This window comes from Loxodonta africana, chromosome 3, assembly GCF_030014295.1.
Source record: "Loxodonta africana isolate mLoxAfr1 chromosome 3, mLoxAfr1.hap2, whole genome shotgun sequence".
NCBI classification, from domain to species: Eukaryota; Metazoa; Chordata; class Mammalia; order Proboscidea; family Elephantidae; genus Loxodonta; species Loxodonta africana.
The window spans coordinates 101189911-101205271 of record NC_087344.1 but is presented as its reverse complement, the minus strand read 5'-3'; the positions used below and the strand labels follow the sequence as shown (position 1 = coordinate 101205271).

The following is a 15361-nucleotide window of genomic DNA, read 5'->3' as shown; positions in this document are numbered from 1 at the left end:
GTACACTTACACAGAGAGCAAGAAGATACCATGTCACCAAAGAAAAATGTAGTAACAGGGCTAAGACATTAGGATGACGATTAGGATGATGACAGCGACTGTTTATTGAGATTTCATAAAATACTAGGCACTGTACTAAGTGCTTTGACACCTGAAAAACAAACAAACAAAAATAACCCTATTAAAGACCAGTTGCAGACAAGTCAACCCTGACTCATGGTGACCCCACGTGTGGGAGAGCTGAACTGTGCTCCATAGGGTTTTCAATGGCTGATTTTTTTTTTTTTTTTTTTGGCAGCTATAGTTTTGTCAGGCCTTTCTTCTGAGGTGCCTCTGGGTGGACTCAAACCACCAGCCCTTCAGTTAGCTGCAAAGCACATTAACCATTTGCCCCAGGGACTCCAGTAACTCTATTAGGTAGGTACTATTACCTTCATTTTAAAACTGAACAAAGTGAGGCTTGGAGAAAGTAACTGAACTGTTAGCACACAGCTAACAAACAGTGGACAGAGAATTTGAATCTAAGTCTTTCTGACTCCAAGACACATACTCTTAACTTAGGTTATACTGTTCCACAAAGAAGAGACAGAAAATATCTGATATTTTTTGAGAAACATGCTGTAGAATTTCTCTGATCCTGTGTCTCATTCCTATATAACTACATTCTAATGTGAACAGTATGTCAAATATCTTTATTTTAAATACCCATTAGTAGGAGTCCTTATTCCGGTATAAGATTTTTTCAAAAGGCACTTCCTTCTTAAGTATAACTGACCTGGTACAGTAAATTCTCGAGACTCAAAAGTGACTCATTTCTAAAGCTCCACACATTAGCAGCTGGTATTATTCAATCTGAGATTTAAATTTATAATGTACTCTTGATAATGTACTCCCAATACATTTTTCACTTCTCTATCTCTTGAATGACACAAGATAAAAGATCTTTAAGGTATAAATATTTTATACAAACTTTCACTCTGTTTTTCCTCAGCCATTTTCCATTTGCAAACACTAGACATCATGCAAAAAAAAAAAAAAAGGTTGAAAGAGTTTTATGGATTACGTTGAGGGGGTGGAGAACTGCTTATCCATTCTGCTGTGGCAGCAGACACCACAGGTACCGGCCTAACGGCCCTTGCTGGCTAATCAAAATGTTCCACCCTAAACAGGGTCTGATTCAAAGTACTGTTTTCCCATGTGGCAGATAGTGAGCTGGAAGAGAATGAATCCCCAAATGTCATCTATCAAGATAAACTACCTTTGTGCAGGGCACTGGTAGTGTCAGTGGAACCCTGGTACTGGGATACCTCACTCAACCCAAAAGGTAAGGACCTAGCAGTCCCGCCCAGGCATGGTACAGGAGAATGAAGGGTTATCAAGAATCATAAGATCCTAACTAGGCATGTGACATGTGGCCAAGTCATGTCAATCACTCTGAGTCTGTCTTTCCACATTGGTAAAATGAAGAGGTTGACCAGCAAAGGTTTTCAAACAATGCTGCATAGATTCCCCAGAGCCTTACTACTCGAAGTGTGGTCAGGTCTCAGGAGTTTATCAGAAATGCACTGTCTCAGGCCCCACACCAGACCTACAGAATCAGAATCTGCATCTAACAAGTTTCCCAGGTGGTTTCTTGCCCAAGGCATGGATACCAACTAGGGATGTTTCAGTGAGAAAGAATTAGGGGGCCAAAGCTAACAGGGATCCAGCACCTTATTCTTTTGCAACTTAAAAAATATATATATTTGGCTTTCCCATGAGTTTGGTTCTGAAGAAAAGATCCCTATTTAAAGAAAATTTGAAATCACTGGATAAAATGATCTATTAGGTCCTTCATAACTGCAGATGTTCAGGACTGTATGAATTTGCAGGCACTGTTCATTTACCCTGGTGGTGTAGTGGTTAAGTGCTACGGTCCTGGTCCTGGGACTGCACTTTGAGAACCACTGCTCTAGGTCGAGCCTAGACTGAAACTATTAAACAGTGGGGACCAGACGGGTAGAATCATCGGCAAAGGCACAGAATGGTTCTAGGGAAGCAGGGATTTCAGTCCTCTCCTGTCTCAGTTCAGGGCACTGCCCACCACAGAACAGCTCACGCTGATGGGGCGAAAAGGATCCAAACAATGTCTATATCTAGAGACAAAGGTGTCTTGTCCTTATGAAGCACTTTAAAATTTCATCTACTTTACCTCATTTTCACCTCCTAACAACCTGATGAGGTACGCAGAGCAACGATTAACATCTCTATTTTAAGATTAGGAAACTCCAGTACCACAAAATTAGTTAAGTGGTATAACAGACCTGCAGCATGGACAGCCCCCGGGAGCTTGTTACATGCTAGTTGCCATGAAGTCTATTTCAACTTACGGCAATCCCATGTGTGTCAGAGCAGAACTGTACTCTACAGGGTTTTCAATGGCTCCTTTTTTGGAAGTAGATGACCAAGGCTTTCTTCTGAAGAGCCTCTGGGTGGAGTCGAAACTCCAACCTTTGGATTAGCAGCCTAGTGTGTTAACCATTTGCACCACTCAGGGGCCCCGGGAGCTCGTTAGAAATACAAACTCTCAGGCACCACCCCAGGCCTACTGCATCAGAATCTGCTGTTTATACAAGATCCCCAGTCGATTCATATGCGCATTAAAATTTGAAAAACATTGATATAGACGGGCCTAGAAACCAGGTCATCTAATTCCAAGAGGAATGCTTTTTTTCCTAAACTGTACTCATTCTCTGTAACTGCTGGTCATTGCCAAATTTTCATTTGTTTTCCAACTTGGCGAAATTAAGAAGTTAACTCTCACCAAGTAAAGGACACTTACAGTGTTTTGCCCTTAAAAAAAAAATATTAAACCAGATTAAATTACCTTTATTACCAGTCTTGGTAATTCCGTTGTAGCCATTTTCTTGACTGATGTATAGACCCCTATGAAATGAATCCTCTAAGAAGAAGATGGAAAAAAAACAAGACAGTGATCAATGGATTCAATTAGTTACAGTATAATTCCACCAGGACGAAAAAGAAGGATCAAGATGCAATTCAACTACTCCAGGGTGGCTAAAATACTTTACCCAGAAAGCACACCATTTCTTTCCCACATTCTTCAACTATTAAGTTCAGGAAAGCACAAAACAGCTGCTCCTAAGACACCTGGGAAAATAACCACAATAAATGCAAGGCTCCTCACAACTGGAAGTATTTAAATACTATTTTAATAGTCTAGGCAAGATGACAACTGCATTTCTTCACAAGCAGGAAGTGTCATACAGACCAATTTTTCTAATGATGGCAAATAAACTCCTCTCATGACATAACAGTCAACCATGAATTAACTCTGTGGTTACTTTAAGACCACAGTTTTGAAACACGTGAGCGGGTTTTTTCCTTCAACTTTTCAAATCAATTCCTTCGATCAAGATTCTTTGTTGAATAGAAACAAGAACGCTTACACAATACACCTAGGAAAAGCTGCTTCATTTAGCATAGTAAAATGTAAATTCAAAGGATTTACTGTAAAATATGTTAATCCTAGGAGTTCGAATGAGTAAATATAAACATACAAGGTTTTTTGTTTGGTTTGGTTTTGGTTTTGGTTTTGTTTTGCTTTTGGTAATTTCAGAGTTGCTTTGTGCCAACATATGATTAGTTAATAGGTTAGTGAGATTCCAATCATTAAAATTAATGCTCAGGACACAGAAACAACTATTTATGATACCTGGGTAGAACGGTTAGCATATTAAATAAAGCCCTCTGCAACACAAATACTATTATTCAAGAAAGCTGTACATCTATTCAAAGGAAAAGGTTTTTTCTAGTTTAATAATGTGTGATGAATTAATAAAGCTGATCAAGTGATTAATAGAATCTACATTCTTAATCTTATTATTTTCAAAGATGAAATGTCTTTTCTGCCAAGAGCCAATTGTCTCCACTGGCTTAAGACCAATAAAATATGATTGACTACGATCTACCTGCTCTATCTGAGATAACCTGGCATGGGCATACCTTTAATTCTCCTTGTATTTCTTTATCAAGATACACAAAGCTGTTAGTGGTTTATCCCTCTGAAACCTGGGGACTCGGGTAAATAACTTTTAACAGTGGGTGCACACATTACAGTTTACAGAGCACTGTGGCATAATGCTATTCAAAGTTTTGCTTGATTTAAAATGTTTAGAGTCCAACCACAGTGTCAGCCTGCCCAGAGAAATCTCTCAGAAAAGTTTTCACACTCTGTTGGGTTAAGAGACAGTGGGTATTAATCCCATGGCTTTTACGCCAAGCTTCCTTTTTGTGGTCAGCAGAGAAGCTATGTGGTTGGTCTGAAGGAGTCCAAAGTCTTTTTTCTGTGTTAAAACAAGGGAAAGTGGGCCGGTTACAGAGTAAAAGAAAAACCACAGCCAGCTCACTCTGCTGTAGCTTTTCCCTTAAATGTGGCCTAGAGCTATTCTGCTTTCCAAAAAAAGGTTTAATTTAAACCATACACAGTGCTGCAGGCTGCCACGTTTCCAAACTCAACATTCCTTTCTAATCTGTGCACTTCAGAACCAACATACTCTGCTTCCAGGGGTACTCAGACTAGCTTTAATAAATAAAATATCACTGCCCATCCATTACTTAATTTGATAATAATGCGCCCTTTTTTCCCTTCCTCTATTGACATTATTCTAAGTGCTTACTCAAGTGTGTAGAACTGTTGTAAACACCACCTTTAAAATATCGGTTTGGTTCTCTTCTGGGGAGTGGAGGGAAGGAGAGAGGGAGCTACAGAGTGAGGAAGCGGATGAACGTTAGCAACTGGTCCAGAGCACGAGAAACACATCGCTTTGTGAAGAGGTGGCATGTGCCAAAAATAGCTTATAATCTTTATGTTTCAAAGCAAAAATAAAAACAAACGTCTGTCTGTTTATTCCTTGGATTTGACACCAGAATCCACGCTGTTATTCAAAATGTCACCAGAGAGACCACAGCCACCAGAACACACAGCCACACAACCAATACGGGTCTCTCTGGCCATCCGTGTGGCTGGTGCGGATCACCACATCGGCCAGAGTGAGCAGCATGAATAGTCCACAGTTGGGGTGCTTTAATTTTTTGCCTCTGTGTATTCACTTGCACGTTCATTAAGAGCTCCAGCCCCAGTGGGAAGTCCCGCACAAGGTTTTCTATGTGACTTACCATGCTCTATTATACATGACACTTGTCAATTAAAGAGGAAACCCTTTTAAAGCCAACTGAAGTTAAGCTGGTACTTTCTTCAACATCTGATTTACCGCTGCAGTTATCGTCCAAAGAGAAGTTTGTTTTAGAACAATGATAGCAGTAGTAATCCTCCTGTTTCAGTAGTTAGGGATTTAAACACATTCAGGGCACCGGGGACCAGTCAAAAGGTTTCCTTCACCAGACCTATGTATTTTCAGAACTAAAAGGAAGGTCTTACTGATGGGATAACTGCCAAGATTGGACAATTTTTCAGCCTAGCAGTTTAGAGAATATCATTTTAAACTACCTGATATAATATAAATGTGGCACAATAGATCAATGCAGTGAATTCTCTGTAGTCAGTAAAATGCTCTACCAAATCATGGAATCCATTAATAATGATTACTGCCCCCGTGCCTTTGCCACAAAAGTAATGCCCAGTGCTGCAACCCAATGGTTTCTAATAAATATACACAAGTCCCACAATAAGAACATAATCATAACATACTAAATTAGTACAGATTCCAGGGAAAGTAAAAAATTAAAACCCCATTATACAGGATGGCCCCTGTTGGAAACTTATTTTGCATTGTAAAATACACTTTCCTGATCTGTAAGATGGGGCTAAAGAGGAGATGATCTCTGAGGGCCCTCCCAGCTCTAGGAGTCCAAGAGTGTTTAAAGTTTTCTCAGGGGTGTTAATTCTTAATGAACTCACTTTAGGACTTTTACCAGCACACCAATAATAATTAACATTAATAAGGGCCCATGAAACTTTTGCAATGAAACTTTAATTTGGATTGATCTGGAGAGAAAAGAACACAGTGTAAGCGAGAAGATTTCAACTTCGGATGTTTAATGTCAAATCTAATTTGTTCCTGAAAAACCGAGAGTGGCTCGTTTGGACTGCTGAAACAATTTCCTGGAAATTTAGGTAGATGGCCCAGCATGTATGAACACACTTAAGAAAGTATACCTTTAAACTCTTCTTTAAAAGAATAAATTCAGAAATATATTTCAATTATATTCTAGCTAATAATGACAATTCATATTCATTTTTTATTTTTTAACCAACATGATGATAAACCTTTTATGTGAATTACTCTTGTTTACTTCTCACAACAAGCTATTATTCTCCCCATTTTACAAATGAGGAAAAACCGAGGCTTATGGAGATTCAGTAACCTCTCCAAGGTGACAGAGTTGATAAGGAACCAAGAGAGAATTTAAACCCCAGTTAGTTAGGCCCCAGAGCCTATGCTCTTAGCTACAATGTAGACACTGCCACTTCTTGGTGAACTGTACCCATGTGGCAAGCTGATGAAAACGGGTTACTACCTTCGTGTGATGCTGACTACTTTAAGCACTAAAGGTCAGGTCTCAAATTGAGATTGGTTTATATACAGATTATTTCTATACTATGGATTTTTAATTTGTTGTATTTAAATGTATGCTTTTAATTTCTCAATTTTCAATATTTACCAACAACCTGAGTTGAGATAAAAGAAAGGATTCTCCTAACCTCAGGAGTCGAGTATCAAATTGTCTCCTACTCCCTGTAACAAACCTTTCAAAATGCTCTTGACCTAAAGGGAGAAAATCTAACGAGGGCCTTTGGGTAAACTCCTCTTAAGAAGCTCTTTCTTCTCCAGCTGTATGTAAAAGTCAGGTTTTATAGACCTTCCTAAGCTGATCAGTAAGGAGACAATTAAAAAGACATGGAACCCCATGTACAGACAAACAACTTACTTGAAGCTATGAGGACAAGGGTAGCCCAGCAACTCAAAAAAGAATAAACTAAGCACACTAGAGTCCTTGGACCATCACATGTCTGAAAAGGCAGGAAGATCTATGAGCTATTTTTAGTATATCAAAACCTCAAATAGAAACGATACAGTTAACCATGAATCGACTGCACAAGCTAAAACATCCACCAACTCTTCGCACAAGGAGTATTTCAGACTCTTACGCTGATGGCTCATTTCTATTGCATGCTAAGTTACAGATGTCTGTTTGCTTTTTTAAAAAATGGTAAAACTAATTATTAACAAATGCAGCTTGTCTGGAAGACAAAAGTTTTCAAAGCATGGAATAAAAAATAACTGAGGCTCTTGATAATAAAAGGGTTGGAAGTTAGAGAATTAAAGTCAAAAAAGGCATCACCAGCTAACCTGAATCTTGTATCTTTCCTATAACAACAAAACCAAAGATCATATTATCGGGAAACAACTACATGGAAATCATAAATACCTACAGAGATTGCAGGCAAATAATTGAAGCAGGATGGTGTAACATAAGAGGAGTATAGGGAATGGGGGACTATGATAAACTAGAAAGTATAGCTCCTATCTAAAGGCATTCAAATTCAAATGTTTTAAAACATTGTGATGGCAGCTTTCAACCTAAAGAACACTGATTTACCAGTCCTGAATTCAACACACTCATTTCATTGATTAGGAAACTTGGTTTTAGAGATGTAAAAGCACTTGCCTAAATTCACTGCCTGAATTCACACACTGCCTTAAGTGACTGTGTCAGGATTGGAAAGAAAGTTTCCTGATTCTCATTCTTGAGCTGGTTTACTGAACAAATCCAGTACTTATACCAGCCAGGCCCTCTGGTAAAAAAGGGCTAGAAAGAAAAATGATTTAAGACCCCTGCCCTCACTCAGAGTACGAAATACAGACAAGGAAACAAACATTACAATACAGTATTAACCAGGGCTCCTAACCAGTTCAAACAGATTCAGTCATGGCCGATGAAGTAAAATCAGAACAGACCCAATTTTTAAAATTTGGGCGAAGCAGAACAATAAGTGGAATAGGAAAAATTATGGGTAGAAGCCCTGGAACGGGAGACTTGGAAGATGCAGAGTCAGCCCCTTCATGAGCCTGATGTGGGAGACTGGGTTATTGCCAGGATGGTGGACAGCGACACACATTCAAAGCGGCACCTTCAGCTGCCATCTTTGAGTGGGGCACCGCTGTTTCCAACTCTGGAAGTCAAGAGATTTGGTTGCTATGCAACACACATGCTGCCCTTGTTTTCTAAGAAGAACATTAAGCTTCTGGCAGGGCTTCGACCCATCATTTTTCCCATTCCGCTTATTCATTCCACTTGACCCACATTTTAAAAATTTGGGTCCGTTTGGGTTTCACTTCCTTGGCCATGACTAAACCAGGCAGAACTGGTTCAAAGCCCTGGTATTAACACTACAATTCTCTGTTCTCAAACTACAGTGAGAACACAGGAGGCCAACAGAAGCCACTTTAGGGATGGAATGCTCAAATTTTAGTGTCCAATCTTTGTATGTATAAGCTACTGCGTGATACTGTGTCTGCACTTCACTTTTTCTATCTTTAAGGAAACACATCACACAAAAAGGGGGGAAAAATGGCCTCCAATTTTTTTTTTTTAATCATGACACTCTTAGAAAGCCTTAGTCCAAGAAAATTCTAATGGCCCAGTTATAAATCTTCCAAAATGAGAATTTATAATAGAAATACTGACAGACTTTTAATTATGGCAGCACTATGGGGCTTTGTATAATAAAGCCCACATATTTTCAGCTTAGATCATTATTTATAGGATGCTTCTTAGAAAGGATTTTATTTACAAGTACCGGCCTGAATCAATGAGGCAAAGTTTTACACAAGGAAAGGAAGTGCAAAGTACACTGTTTGAAAAAAGCAGGGGATTTACCTCCTGGGGTTCAGGAGGCCCAGGGACCAGAGGCTTTGGGCAGTGAATGATGATTTTGACTCCTCCAGTTTGTATAAAAGGTTGAAGTTCAGTCTGGCGCAGTGCAGCATTCCACAAGACCTGCTGCCTCTTTGGGCAGGCGATTAATCTCATGATCGATAGACCATATGATTAGGCACTAATAGCTGATAGGAGGAGAGAATAAACAACCATAAATTTGCTTTGTACTGAGTAATCCAAGTGTAAGCGGGGTCATTTAATGGCCACATCGGGTCATGTTACCTAAGGGGCCCATATGGAATAAAAATGGAAGATACATACATTTTTAAAGATCTTCAATTACTATCTCAGGGTTACAGGAGCAGGGTGGGGCTCTCTGAGCAACTTCTATTATTTTAGTATTCTTCAGCGACAGATGCAAAGGTTTCCACATTCTGAGTGTGGAGGGCTGATTGCAGAAAGAGTAATGGAAAAGTCCTATTGTTGAAATAACTCCTCTATAAGCACCGTCATCAACCACCCTCAGTATAACATAAGTTGCCCTGGGTGGTCTGTCTCATCACTCCATGAAATGCTGGAATCTGTGCTGAGAAGAGAATCTAAAGGGAAGCAGCACACAGGACCCAGAATACTGCTGTGTGCGCCACTCAGTCAAAGCAGTTGCTGGACTGTTTAATTTCGCCTTTGCATACAGATCACTGCTCTGAGTTCCAGGGCTGTTTCTCAGGGTGTCATGAACTTCCAGTATCGAGAATGGTTAAGCGACATAAAAGCTGGGATCCAGAAGGTCATAAATCTCATTCTTTCTTTTCTCCTTTTCCCCGGCTTCTTCCCTTTCTAAGACTCTGACCTCCTCCACCAGCCACTTGAAAGAAAGAAATCAATCACCCCCAGACTAAAATGAAAACCTGAGCCTTTGCTAACATGGGATGGGTTTCCCTTGTCTGAGACAAAATTCAAGAAAATCTGCAAAATGTCAATTCCCTCTTATGTGTGGCCTTCTCCCCACCCCCACCGGGAGTCCTGGGAAGCAAAAAGCCCTTAAGCTCTTGTTATCAATGACCACAAGAGAGGAAAGGAAGACACTTTGTTAGCGTAAAAGGAATGTGCCAGAGAAAGTAATTGTTGGATAAAAAAGAACATCAACTGGTCTTGCTACTGTGTTCTCAGCCACACAGCAAACTACACAAATCTCTTTTCTTTGAAAACTATCTGGGAAACAAGGCCCTCCAATCACCCTCTCCACTTCTGAATTGTTCCTCCCCAGCCCCCATCCTCTTCATCCCCCTCCCTCTCCATTCTTACTAATATGGCCTTTGTTAATTCCCAAGCCTTGAGGGAACAACTGTTCACAACCCTTCCTTCTAGTCTAATTGTTCAATACTGCTGATAGCTCTTGAGCCCACAGAAGAGTATTCGATCTGCTCTTTAAGACAGCAGTCGCTTCAGACACCCTGGGGTTTGTTGGGGGAATTTTTTTGTTGGTATTCTCAGGAAGCTGGGAAATTCATTCCCCCATTCAAAGACAGGCATTATCAATACCTCTGAAGAAGTCCAGTGTTAGAAGCAGTTGCTATAGACAAGCCAGACAAGAATTTCAAAATTTGCTCTGAAAATTCATCTTGGCTTGCCTTTATTCCAAGAATTTCCACCGACAGAATTTCTGAGCTGGACAGCTTTTTGGCCAAATATGTTGTACCACGAAAGGATGCCCTGCTGGGTCAACTCACAAGGGACATGTCTCTCCTAACATTTTTTGGAACAATAAAACCAGCCTTGCTGGGGACACCCATACTAACTTCCAGTCCAGAGGAAACACTGCCTGGGACGGAAACAAAATATGGGGCCAGGTTAGCTGTCTGATCCAATGTCCTCGGCTCACAGGGGAGCGACATAAGGCACAGTGGTAGAAAGGGGTTTGGCAGAGAATGGAGACAAAACCAAGCAGAGCGGAGTCTTAACCCCTGGAAACAAAACTCATGGGCCACTGTCTACTCCTCTATACTACTCGCCTCCTGACATGTGTACTCAGATTTTTTTTAAGTTCTTCCTTAGTGTCAATTTTGGCCACCTCTGAAACATCAAGAACATAGGGAAGAGATGTCCAGTCCCCTTCTTAAACTGATCTGAATTTTCCCCAGAAGAGAAAACCTCCTTTCCAGACATAAAGAGACTATTAGATCTAACCTTGTCCTCACGGAAATTCTGAAGGGTCTATAGCCAATCTGTAGTAATAATAACCATAATAATAATTATCATTCACTGAACATCTAAAGCAGACTAGGACACTTACAAAACCATTCATAACTGTGAAACACCCCTATGAATTATTATTGTCCCACCCTCCATTTTACAAATGAAAAAACTGAGACAAAACTCAAAGAGGTTAGGCAACTTGCCCAAAGTCACACAACCAGTCAGCATAAGAGACAAGACGTGAATGCACATCTACCTGACACAAAGGCTAATTAATTTTGCACTGGATTATACTGTCTTCCTCACTGGTCCTGAGAATCTGAGGGTGAGATTACCCTATCCAAACCAAACTCATTGCCACTGAGTTGATTCGGACTCACAGCAATCCCACTGGACAGAGTAGAACTGCTCCACATGGTTTCCAAGGAGTGGATTTGAAATGCTGGCCTCTTCATTAGCAGCCAAGCTTTTAACCACTGTGCCACCAGGGCTCCGGGGTTACCCTACAGCTCTGAGGAATTAATTGGACTGGTACCAATAGCTGGCCCTTCTGGCTTACATTTTTCCAAGCATGAAAGCAATACACTCTTGCACCATTCCCATGGATACCAGAGTCTCGTATCACTAATCAGAAGCAAGATGAGTCAGTCTTAGCAGAAATACTTAGCACAGACTGAGGCCATGGCTATGTGGGCAAAGAGGAGTGGAAGAGACTAAGCGTTTTTTAAAACCTTATTTAGAACAAAAACAAACAAAAAAAAGGAGAAAACTACTCATTTATTCTTTCATCCTCAGCAAATGTTGGCTGAAGCACCTACAGCGTACCAAACTTTCCTAGGTTTCTCTAAATTGAATTAGAAAAAGACATACTTTTTTCCCAACTTCTCTTTGCCTATTTAGACCCTTTGGTATCAGCCGTACTAAAGGTTAATTCTCCAGTGGTCCTTCATTGCCCCATGTCACCTAGATATGGATGCTCTGTAAATGGAATGAGAACCTATTGCTGACTTAACTATTTCTGTTCCAGTTACTATTGTTGCTAGTGCCACCGAGTAGGCTCCAACTCACAGCAACCTTATGTATAACAGAACAAAAGATTATTGGGTCCTGCGCCATCCTCACAATCACTGCCATGTTTGAGCCAGTTGTTGCAGCCACTGTGTCAATCCATCTCCCTGAGGGTCTCCTTTTTCACTGACCCTCTACTTTACCAAACATGGTGTCCTCCTCTAGCGATTGGTACCCTCAATGATGCGTCCAAAGTAAGACAAAGTCTCACCATTCTTGCTTCTCGGGAGCATTCTGGCTGTTCTTCCTCCAAGTTTCCCCAGTTACAATAGAGTCATTTTTTGCCCATTTCTAAGCAGGAAGTACCAAGAAAGTACAGTTAGGGAAATGCATTTCTAAACAATGAGAGCATCAGACAATTATCCACATTCTCCCGAAAAGAAGGCTCATGTAAAAGATTTCAACAGTTCTTCTACTCAGTAGCTTTCTGTTGTTACCCAAAGGTACACGGAGACATGAAAAACAAGACAAATTAGGCCTTCGACCAGGTACTGACAATGATGCCCCTTGAAAAGTCTTCTGGAAGGAACTAAGTCATAAAGAATCAGCAGGAATTAGACAAAGGGGTTAGGGAGGGTGTTGAGAGAGGCAGAGGGAATGGCAAATACAGAAAGGTTCAGGGACAAAGAAGGTAGAATATTTAAAAAGCTACAAATAGAATACTGTGGCTACAAGGTGGGAGGTGATGAGAAGGCTAGAGAGAGGAGCAGGGGGCAGGAATTTTAAGAGGGACTTCATTTATTCTTTTCATTTCACAAAAGCTATTGAATACCTACTATGTACCAGGCACCACGCTAGGCCCCGGAGATACCAAAATGGGTTAGCAACGTTCCAGGATACCTGTTACCACCACTGCTCGACAATGGGCTGTACCTAAAGCAGCTGGTTAATGTTCAGTGTGTAATGTAAGCTGGAATACAAGAAAACACCCTTTGCTTTTCCAAATTGACCTACTAAATTAAACTATTCACACCTGGAGGGGAAGGACTCACTTGCACTGGTTTACAATGAACATTATTAGCCAACCCCCCAGGATAATGCTGGACTTTTGCCCACTCATTAATATTAATTGCAACATATATGGATGCAACCCTGTGTTCTCCCATTCCCCCAATTTCAGCCCTCACACCAAGGTACGTTCTTAATCCAACTAAAGTTTCAGGACACACAATTCGGTGAAGCTGGGACTATAAAAATTCACATGGTATCATTAAGCACCACTAGGTGAAAAAAAGAAAATTACATGCTTTCCAACAATACAGAAAACCCAAAGCCTATTTCCAAAAGGGGAAAAAAAAATCACCCTGGATGCTGTAAAAGAAGGCAGAATGGTCTTCCAACAACTAACACATTAAGGCTCAGAGAGTTTTTCACATAGTAAAATTCTATTTTGAAAATACAAAATAAAATAAAATACGTCAATCACCAGAGACTTGCCTCCATTACAGCTAAACCTAAAAGTTATTAGGCCACAGAATCTCTTCTTTGGTGACTGAAACTAATTTTAGAATTTAAAGATGCACTCAGTCATTCTCTGTGACCTCCATCATATCTTCAAATATTCAGAACCCAACTTGTTTACGGTGCTATTATGGTTGTCGTTGTTAAGTGCTGTCAAGTGGATTCCGACTCATAGCGACCCTTTGTGACAGAGTAGAACTGCTCCACTGGGTTTTCTAGGCTGTACTCTTTACAGAAGCAGATCGCCAGGTCTTTCTCCCACAGACCCGCTGGGTGGTTAAGAACCACCAACCTTTCAGTTAGCAGCCAAGCGTGTAATCATTGCACCACCAGGGCTCCTTAGGTTTATGATAACACTGAGGAATGAATGATCCACAGCTTCAGGGTTATTTTCACTTGAAAAGAACCATCCATAAGATCCACTGACTGACAACTCAGTCTGGTGTCCTAACAAAGTGAAATTTCGGCAAGCCACCAGATTCCAGTCCTTCCTGAACCTAGCCAGTCGCACTCCACTTTCAGCTTCTAGTAAATACCTCAAGAGAAATTAAGTTAAACACACATAAATTAAGTTAAATATATATAACTGTTAACCATTTCATGAGAGAAGACAATCCATTCATTCCCTCAGAAACTTTCATCAAATATCTTCTATGTATCCCACAGAAGCAGTCCCTTCTTATAAAGAGTACACTATCTGGAGGAGGAAGGAGAATACTGGGGCAGTGGGCCACAGGTAAATCTACACAATTACAACAGGAAAGGTAGAGTCGTGAAGTCACTTTCACACAGAGTGCCACAGGAGCATGAGCAAAGAGCACCAAACAAGTCCAGAGTAACATAGGAAGGCTTCCTGGAGGAGGGGTTTTATGAGCTGAGTCTTGTGGAACAAATAGAAGGTTCAAAAATACACGAGAAAGAAGCAGAGACTGGGGTGATGTGGCTACTAGTCAAGGAATGCCAAGGCAGGCTCTAGAAGCTAAAAGAGGCAAAGAACAATTTCTTTCTTGGAGCCTCCATAAGGAACTATTTCTGCTGACACCTTGATTTTAGCCCCATAAAACTGATTCTCGGCTTCTTACATCCAGAATAGTAAGATAATAAATTTGTGTTGCTTTAAGTCATTAAATTTGTGGTAATTTATTACACAAGCACTAGGAAACTAAAACACAGAGCTTATGTGAATATAAGAACCAAAAAAAAAAAAAAAAAAACAACCAAACGCACTGCTGTCAAGTCAATTCCAACTCATAGTGACCCTATAGGACAGCGTAGAACTGCCCCACAGGGCTTTCAAGGAGCGCCTGGGGGATCTGAACTGCCGACCTTTTGGTTAACAGACATAACTCTTAGCCACTACGCCACCAGGGTTTCTGAATATAAGAGTTTAGTTAAATCTGCACTAACTTGACCCCACAAGTCTGGAGCAACAAGGCATGCCAGAGAAGAGAGACAATGTGATCGCATTCATCACTGAAAAATTAAGAATCATGTATACAGCATAAAACAGATTCAGCATACTATAAAAGGTTTGAATTGCTTACATCACTGAGAGTGAGCAATCATTTATTGTACAGGGAATTAATATTTGAGTGCATATGATATGTCCAGGGAGTCCCTGGGTAGTGCGAATGTTTAACATACTCAGCTGCTAACCAGAAGGCTGGAGGTTCAAGCCCACCCAGAGGCATCTAGGAAGGCCTGGTGGTCCACTGTTGAAGAATCAGTCACT

General features: G+C 40.6%; 1 protein-coding gene and 1 long non-coding RNA gene across 7 annotated transcripts in view; both read right to left on the bottom strand.

Moving 5' to 3' along the window:
- Positions 1-15361, bottom strand: part of NFIA (nuclear factor I A) — a 418368-nt gene that overhangs the window by 332786 nt on the left and 70221 nt on the right. The window lies entirely within an intron of this gene.
- On the bottom strand, positions 258-14806 carry LOC135230736 (uncharacterized). Its single transcript, XR_010321401.1, has 2 exons — positions 3072-14806; positions 258-2941 (listed from the first exon to the last, which is right to left on the bottom strand). It is a non-coding gene; the product is annotated as an uncharacterized LOC135230736 (long non-coding RNA).